The sequence below is a fragment of the Prionailurus bengalensis genome, chromosome E2 (genome assembly GCF_016509475.1).
Source record: "Prionailurus bengalensis isolate Pbe53 chromosome E2, Fcat_Pben_1.1_paternal_pri, whole genome shotgun sequence".
Taxonomy (NCBI): Eukaryota; Metazoa; Chordata; class Mammalia; order Carnivora; family Felidae; genus Prionailurus; species Prionailurus bengalensis.
The window spans coordinates 48,328,952-48,334,959 of NC_057352.1; the positions used below are offsets into that span (position 1 = coordinate 48,328,952).

A 6,008-nucleotide genomic window follows, 5' to 3' on the forward strand; every position below is an offset into this window, starting at 1 on the left:
AAGCTACTGTAAACCGAATAATCAAAAATTGAAGTCTTCAGCTAGAGCCTTGGGTGTAGCTTGGCGTCGCCTGGGCTATCAGTGCCACGCCCCACCTTTCGGTCCCGGGCCACGTGGAGGACGGGCGCTGACTACCCAGGTTGCCCCGCTCTCGAAAGCCTGGTCTGGAATAGAGCGAGGGTACAGTCTCTGGATACAGCCTCAAAAGAAGGTGCAGGCACAGCTCTGCTCCGAGTAGAGGAAGCTGGGGAGAAAAGAGAGATCGGAAGTGGTCCAGGAGATTGGTTTTCACAGATTGTTGTAAAAGACAGTGCACCGCTCGGCACCTCCTTGTCCTTTTCCCCCCAGTCGCGCCAACACGGCGTGTTTTTTTTCTCACAGGTTTTTATTCTTGGCTCGAGAGGGTGGCCGAGGTCCTTCCTCTTGCCTGCGGCTTGCTCTCTCCTTTAGCGAAGCTGGGGGATCTGTGTGCAGAGCCAGGATTTAGTTCCGCCGGGGCAGGACGCTGCTTTACGGAGGGCATCCCTCTACCTGTGGTCCTTGTAAGCACCTTTCGTTAGTTTTTATGAAGACGCCACGTTGGAGCATAGTAAAATGACCGTGCCCTCTCTGAGGCTCGAACTCAGGACCTTCAGATTATGAGACTGACGCGCTGCCCACTGCGCCAAGAGGGCCGCTGGAAGGAAGGGCTTCTTTACCACTGAAGGGAAGTGCCTACGGCCCCTTCCGCCGCCCGAGCTGCTTACGCGCGTCCATCTCCCTGCAGAGACCCGGGAGTCCCCGCCGCGGGTCCCAGGCCGCCGGCACATGCAGATACGCGGGGATATTTGGGGGCACATGGGGAAGGAGGGTCGCTCTTCAGGGAGAGGAGCGGTCTTGTCAGACGGAACGCGCCCCGGGCCCCTGCAGCCCTACGCGGACCCGGCCCCGAGCAGCCGCGCTCCCGGCAGGTGCACAGCCTCCGAGGATGACCCCTCCGGCGCGCTCGGGCACTTAGAAGGCAAGCGCCTGGCTCCGGCGGAGGAGAGGGGCTGCCCGAGCCGATGCCTTCAATCCTGACAGCGACGAGCTGGCAAGTGGGCGGGCGGACCTGAGGCTCGCTGTGCCCACGTGTGGGAACTGAGGCTGGATGGGCTGGAACCGGCTGCGGGTGGGCGGCAGGAGGCGCCCCTGAGCCAGGGGTGGGTAAGGCCCTGGTAGCAGGCGGGCGAGGACAGAAGGGGATGAGGAGGAGAGTGGGCCTGAGAGCCGTTAGGGGCGTGAGGTCTCCAGGCCCAGGTCCTGGAATAGGGGTGGGAGTGAGGTAGGGGAAACGAGAGAAGATTCCAGAAAACTCTTGAGAGATGAATTTAGTAGGAAAACACAGGGAAGAAATTATGGTTACCTTGGACTTGCTAGTTTATTGGATTCTGTATTTTTGTATCCTCTTAACAATAATTTACTCCCTCATTAAAAGGGGCGTCTCGTCTTGAAGGGCAGAAGAGAGGCATCATTTCCCCTGACCAGGGTTTCACGTTTCATTGTGATAAAACTGCTGGGTGGATGGATGGGTGGGTGGGCAGAACATACAACCATTTCTAAGAAGGCCTTCTTTCCTTATTCTCCCCCGCCCTTCTTCTTTATTCCTGCAGGGAAATTTCTGCTGCGGAAGGACTCATCATGCATCCCATTTACCCAGCGATTATTATGGGGTAAGAGCATTGTGTTAACTTGTCAACTTTTTGGTTCTCCAGCTCTTGTGGAATTCTTGCTTTCGCCAGAGTAATAAATAATATGTTTTCATATCTGGTAGGACTGGTCTCTTCCTCCTCTTTGCACCTTTAAGGGTTTGGTGCTCGATTGGAAACAGGTTTCAGGCTGTCTCTGGTACCACAGTTCACACTGATTCCTTCTTACTGCCCGGATTTCCTAGGGCACGAAGTGCCTGTAGCACATCCTGTGGTTTGAGGTTGTTTTCAGCTGTTTCCTATGTGTTAGTCCTGCCTCCTCCTTTGACTGGGTGTTCTGCCATCTAGGGACAGGATCTGAGCCAGCCCTAAGTACCCCACATTCAGAAGGATGGGTTGGGGGGACACTGCGCCCCACCCCAAGCCACCTTCTGCTACCATCTGCCGCCCAGACTCCGAGCTGGAGGGAGAGTGTGCATTGAGCAAACAGCAGTGCACGGACAGTCAGCGGCTTGGCTTTGGTTTTCTCTCAGCCTCTACCCAACTTTGACTTTGTGGCTTCCCCTCCCTTTCATCCTGGGTGGCACAAATTCTGCCCCAAGAATTGGAGGTGGAGACTTGGCTGCAGGACAGGCAGCCCCCCACCCCCACCCCCAGCTGGAGGGGTTCTCAGGCGCTGTCAGAGCTGTGAAACCCGAGCTCCCGCTGTGCAGAGGGCAGGACACGGTTTGTTCCAGGAATCTCTCTAAACACATTTTGCAGGGCGTCCTGTTACTCAATCTTGAGTGGTTCCTCACTGCCCATTAGGGGAAATAGCCATCGGGGCCCTGCAGTGATAAGGCTGACCCTCAGCCTCCCAGCCAGACCAGACAGACTGTCCTGCAGAACCATCCAGGGCCTTCCTGCCTTCCTCCCTTTCTGTGTGCTCATCCTAATCTTCCTGGGCTCCTCCTGCACAGCAGCCTGGAACTAGCAGAGATGTTTCTCTCTCTCTCTGTCAACTTCTTCCCAACCTTTGCTCTTTCCTTCAGGCGATTTCTCTTTCTTTGGGAGCAGAGGTTGGTTTGAAAATTTTCTGGGTCCTCTGCAGCAAGTACAGAAGAACTAGTTTTAGCTTATTGACAGGGCCTGAGAGGAGAGGCAGGTGCAGTGGGGGGTGGGGGCACATTGGAAGGAGTCAGTGTTGGAGACGCCCCAGGATGGGGGGTGGCCAGGGAGTGAGGAGCTGAGAGGAAAAGCAGGCACCAGGGAATGTGAGGGGAGGCCCTGCCTTCTCTCTTTCCCCAGGACCTTCTTACTGACTTCTTCATTGCTGAAATCTCGGCCTCTTCACTCTTAGCTCAGACAGGATGCCTGCCAAGAGCCCACGAGTTGGTATTTGATCTTCCCCTCTGTTTCACTCCAGCTCTCTGCTCATCACAGGTTGTGTTTGGGACACCCAACAAGTCATAACCTCTGAGGACACTGACAGGTTTATTTTCTCAGATTCTGTCCCCACTGTACCCACCGCAGTGCCTCTCACATGAAATCCATTCCCTCAAGGTGTTTCTTGAGTCCGTGATTTCAGGGGTGCAGTGAGAGGAAAAACTGCTTTGTGTGTACTGGGCCCCTGATAGGACTTCATTGACAGGGTCCTGGGGATTCTGCAGGGGGGCACTAGTAAAGAAAGGAGACCCCATCCCCGGAGGGGCAGTGTCTCCAAATCTACCAGCATGCAAAGTGAAGCAGCCCAGGGTCTTGGGAAGGGGTGCCTGCAGGTTTCTGGCCCTTCCTCCAGGGGGCAGCCTTGCATTGCCTCTAACACCTAACTGCTTTATAACAGATGCCAAGCACCTTGCCTATGAGACCTGGACTCCGGTTTCTGCTTTGACATTGACTGGCTTTGTGATCTGAAGAAACTGTCTTCACTTTCTGGGGCTGTTTCTCCTCTGTGAAGCAACAGGTTCAGTCCCCTTCCAGCTTATTCTGGGATACTAGCATCCCATAAATCCCCAGGGCTAGGGCCATTCTATTTCTTGTACTGCCCTTAGAAGACCAGGTCTTGGAAACAGTCGTGCACAGCTGCCAGAGTCAGGTGGCTCTGCTCATCTCCAGGTCGGCCATGATTGGTTGTCTTAACCTCTCTGTTCCCATAAAATGGTGATCATACCCGAATCTACTTTGCTGGGCTGCCGGAAGATTGAAGGAAGATATTGTTCTAGCATAGAGAGGCAGCTGTGGTGACTGTTACTCATCACTGATCGTTTGACCACTGTGAGCTGGAGGACCTTTTCTGGCATTGCTGAGCTCCCCTCCTCACTGCTGGCGTGAAGGGTCCAGCTGCTCTCAAGGGCTCCTGCGAGAGAGTGACAGCAGTCCCCAGAGTCACCACATCCTGATCCCGTCAGTTATATTTCCCTGGTTCTCAAACCCGGCTGCACACCAGAATAACTGTGGAATGCTTGCTGTCCATCTACAGAAAGTACTTCTTTATAGCGTTAAATTCATTATAAATTTCGAAGTTACTTCTAGGGCTGGGAGGAGCTGAATTAAGAAGGTCATTCTATACAAGGAAACGGTGTAGGCAGTGATCTTTATAGTGGTCGACTGTTTCTTAAAACCCAAACCTCAGATTGTTGTCTGCATGTACCCTCTTGGGCAAAAGGAAGTTCTTACTCGGGGGAAGCACAGACTGTGTCTTCTCGGTGGGTCTAATGGAACTGTATGTGGAAGCATGGGGGTGGGGGGCACAGGAGGTCCTCTTGGGTGGGGCTGTGGGCTTCTTGGTGGAGTGGGCATCTTTGTTTTGTTGTGATCATGAAATCATGGAGATGACTGTAGTCTGTGACATCCAGCTCTTTAGAGGAGAAGGATTTCTTGCATGGCTTGGTGGGACCCCAGCTGTGTCTGGTAGGAGGCATACCATGCACTTGAGGCCCCAAATGACTCCTAGGAACTGGTTTTGGGGCCTCCAATCCAGGTTGAGCTCCTCTGGCAAGAATAAGACCCCACAGGCTGGCTTATTATTGGTGCTGGGAGCCAGATCTCACCTGTTTTGATGGTTGGGCCAGAGGAACTCTCTGACTACTGAGGGTGTCTTTTAGGAAGTTTCTGGTGCCTGTTTACTTCTTGGAGCTGTTTCTAGGGACAAAGGGTTTGTTGATAGTGAAGTTCATATGAAAAATAAACCTGCTAGAATGTCCAGGGAAACACTGAAACATTGAAAAGAAAGAAGGTCTTTTAATGTCTCGTTCACTGGACATTGAAACAAACCATAAAGCCTCTGTAATTAAAGCAGTGGGGCTGTGGCACATGAGTGGATAGACCAATAGAAGAGAATAGAACTGAAACAAACCTGAACGCAAATGGAAACATCATGTATGACAAAGGTGGCCTCCCCAATCTCAGAGGCAATGATAGACTCTTCAATAAATGGTGCTGGGAAACTGGGGAGTCATTTCAAAAGATAAAACTAAATTCGTAGCACACATCCTATGGAAAAATACACTCAAGTGGATCATTAATTTAAATGTAAAAAAGGAAACCATAGTAAGTACTAGTGGGAAGAACAAAAAGCCTGGGTAAATTCCACTTGACCTCAGTGTAAGGAAAGGATTTTAAACCATGACTCTGAGTCCAGAGGCAATTAAATGAATCAATGGTAAGTTGGACACAGCAGAACACACCATATACAAAGTCAAAAGACAACTAACAAATTGGGAGAAAATAATCACAACATGTAAAACTAAGGGCTTTGCTACAAAGACTTAGAGCTAAAATCCCTAATACGTAGAGAACTCTTGAAAATTGAGTGACAGAGGATGAATGATCTGAAAGAAAAATGAGAAAAGACTCAAAGAGACAATTCACACACAATGCACAAATTAAAATGGTCCTCAAACATATGAAAACATATATAAGCACGCACGATCATAAGGAGAGATATGTAAATTAAAACCCCCGAGTGCCGGATGGTAACTTGGATTGGCGCCTGGAACACGTAAAAAGATATTAGTGAGCAGGTGGTAAATCTGAATGAAGTCTGTAGATTAGTTAAACATATCTATGTTAATTTCCTTGTCTCGATCATTGCGTTAGCAGTGACGTAAATGTTAACATTGAAGGGTATGTGGGAACTTTTTATTTTCAAACTATTTTCTAAGTCTAAAAATTAAGAGAAAAAGTGAAAAATTAAAAACAAATGAATAAAAGTGAAAGCCCTTGGGTCTTCCTCCAGAGATTCTGATTTGGTAAATCTTAGAAATGGGGCTAGGGGTTGTATTTTTAACAAACTCCCTGGGTGTTTCTAGTATTCCCCTGGATCAGGTGAACTTTAACATCTCTTTTATTCATTCTGCTCAA

At 50.3% G+C, this 6,008-nt stretch overlaps 1 non-coding gene across 1 annotated transcript; it reads right to left on the reverse strand.

The window, feature by feature from the left end:
* Positions 1–601: 601 nt before the first annotated feature.
* Positions 602–674, reverse strand: TRNAM-CAU. The gene has a single exon. It is a non-coding gene; the product is annotated as a tRNA-Met (tRNA).
* Between the last annotated feature and the right edge of the window lie 5,334 nt (positions 675–6,008).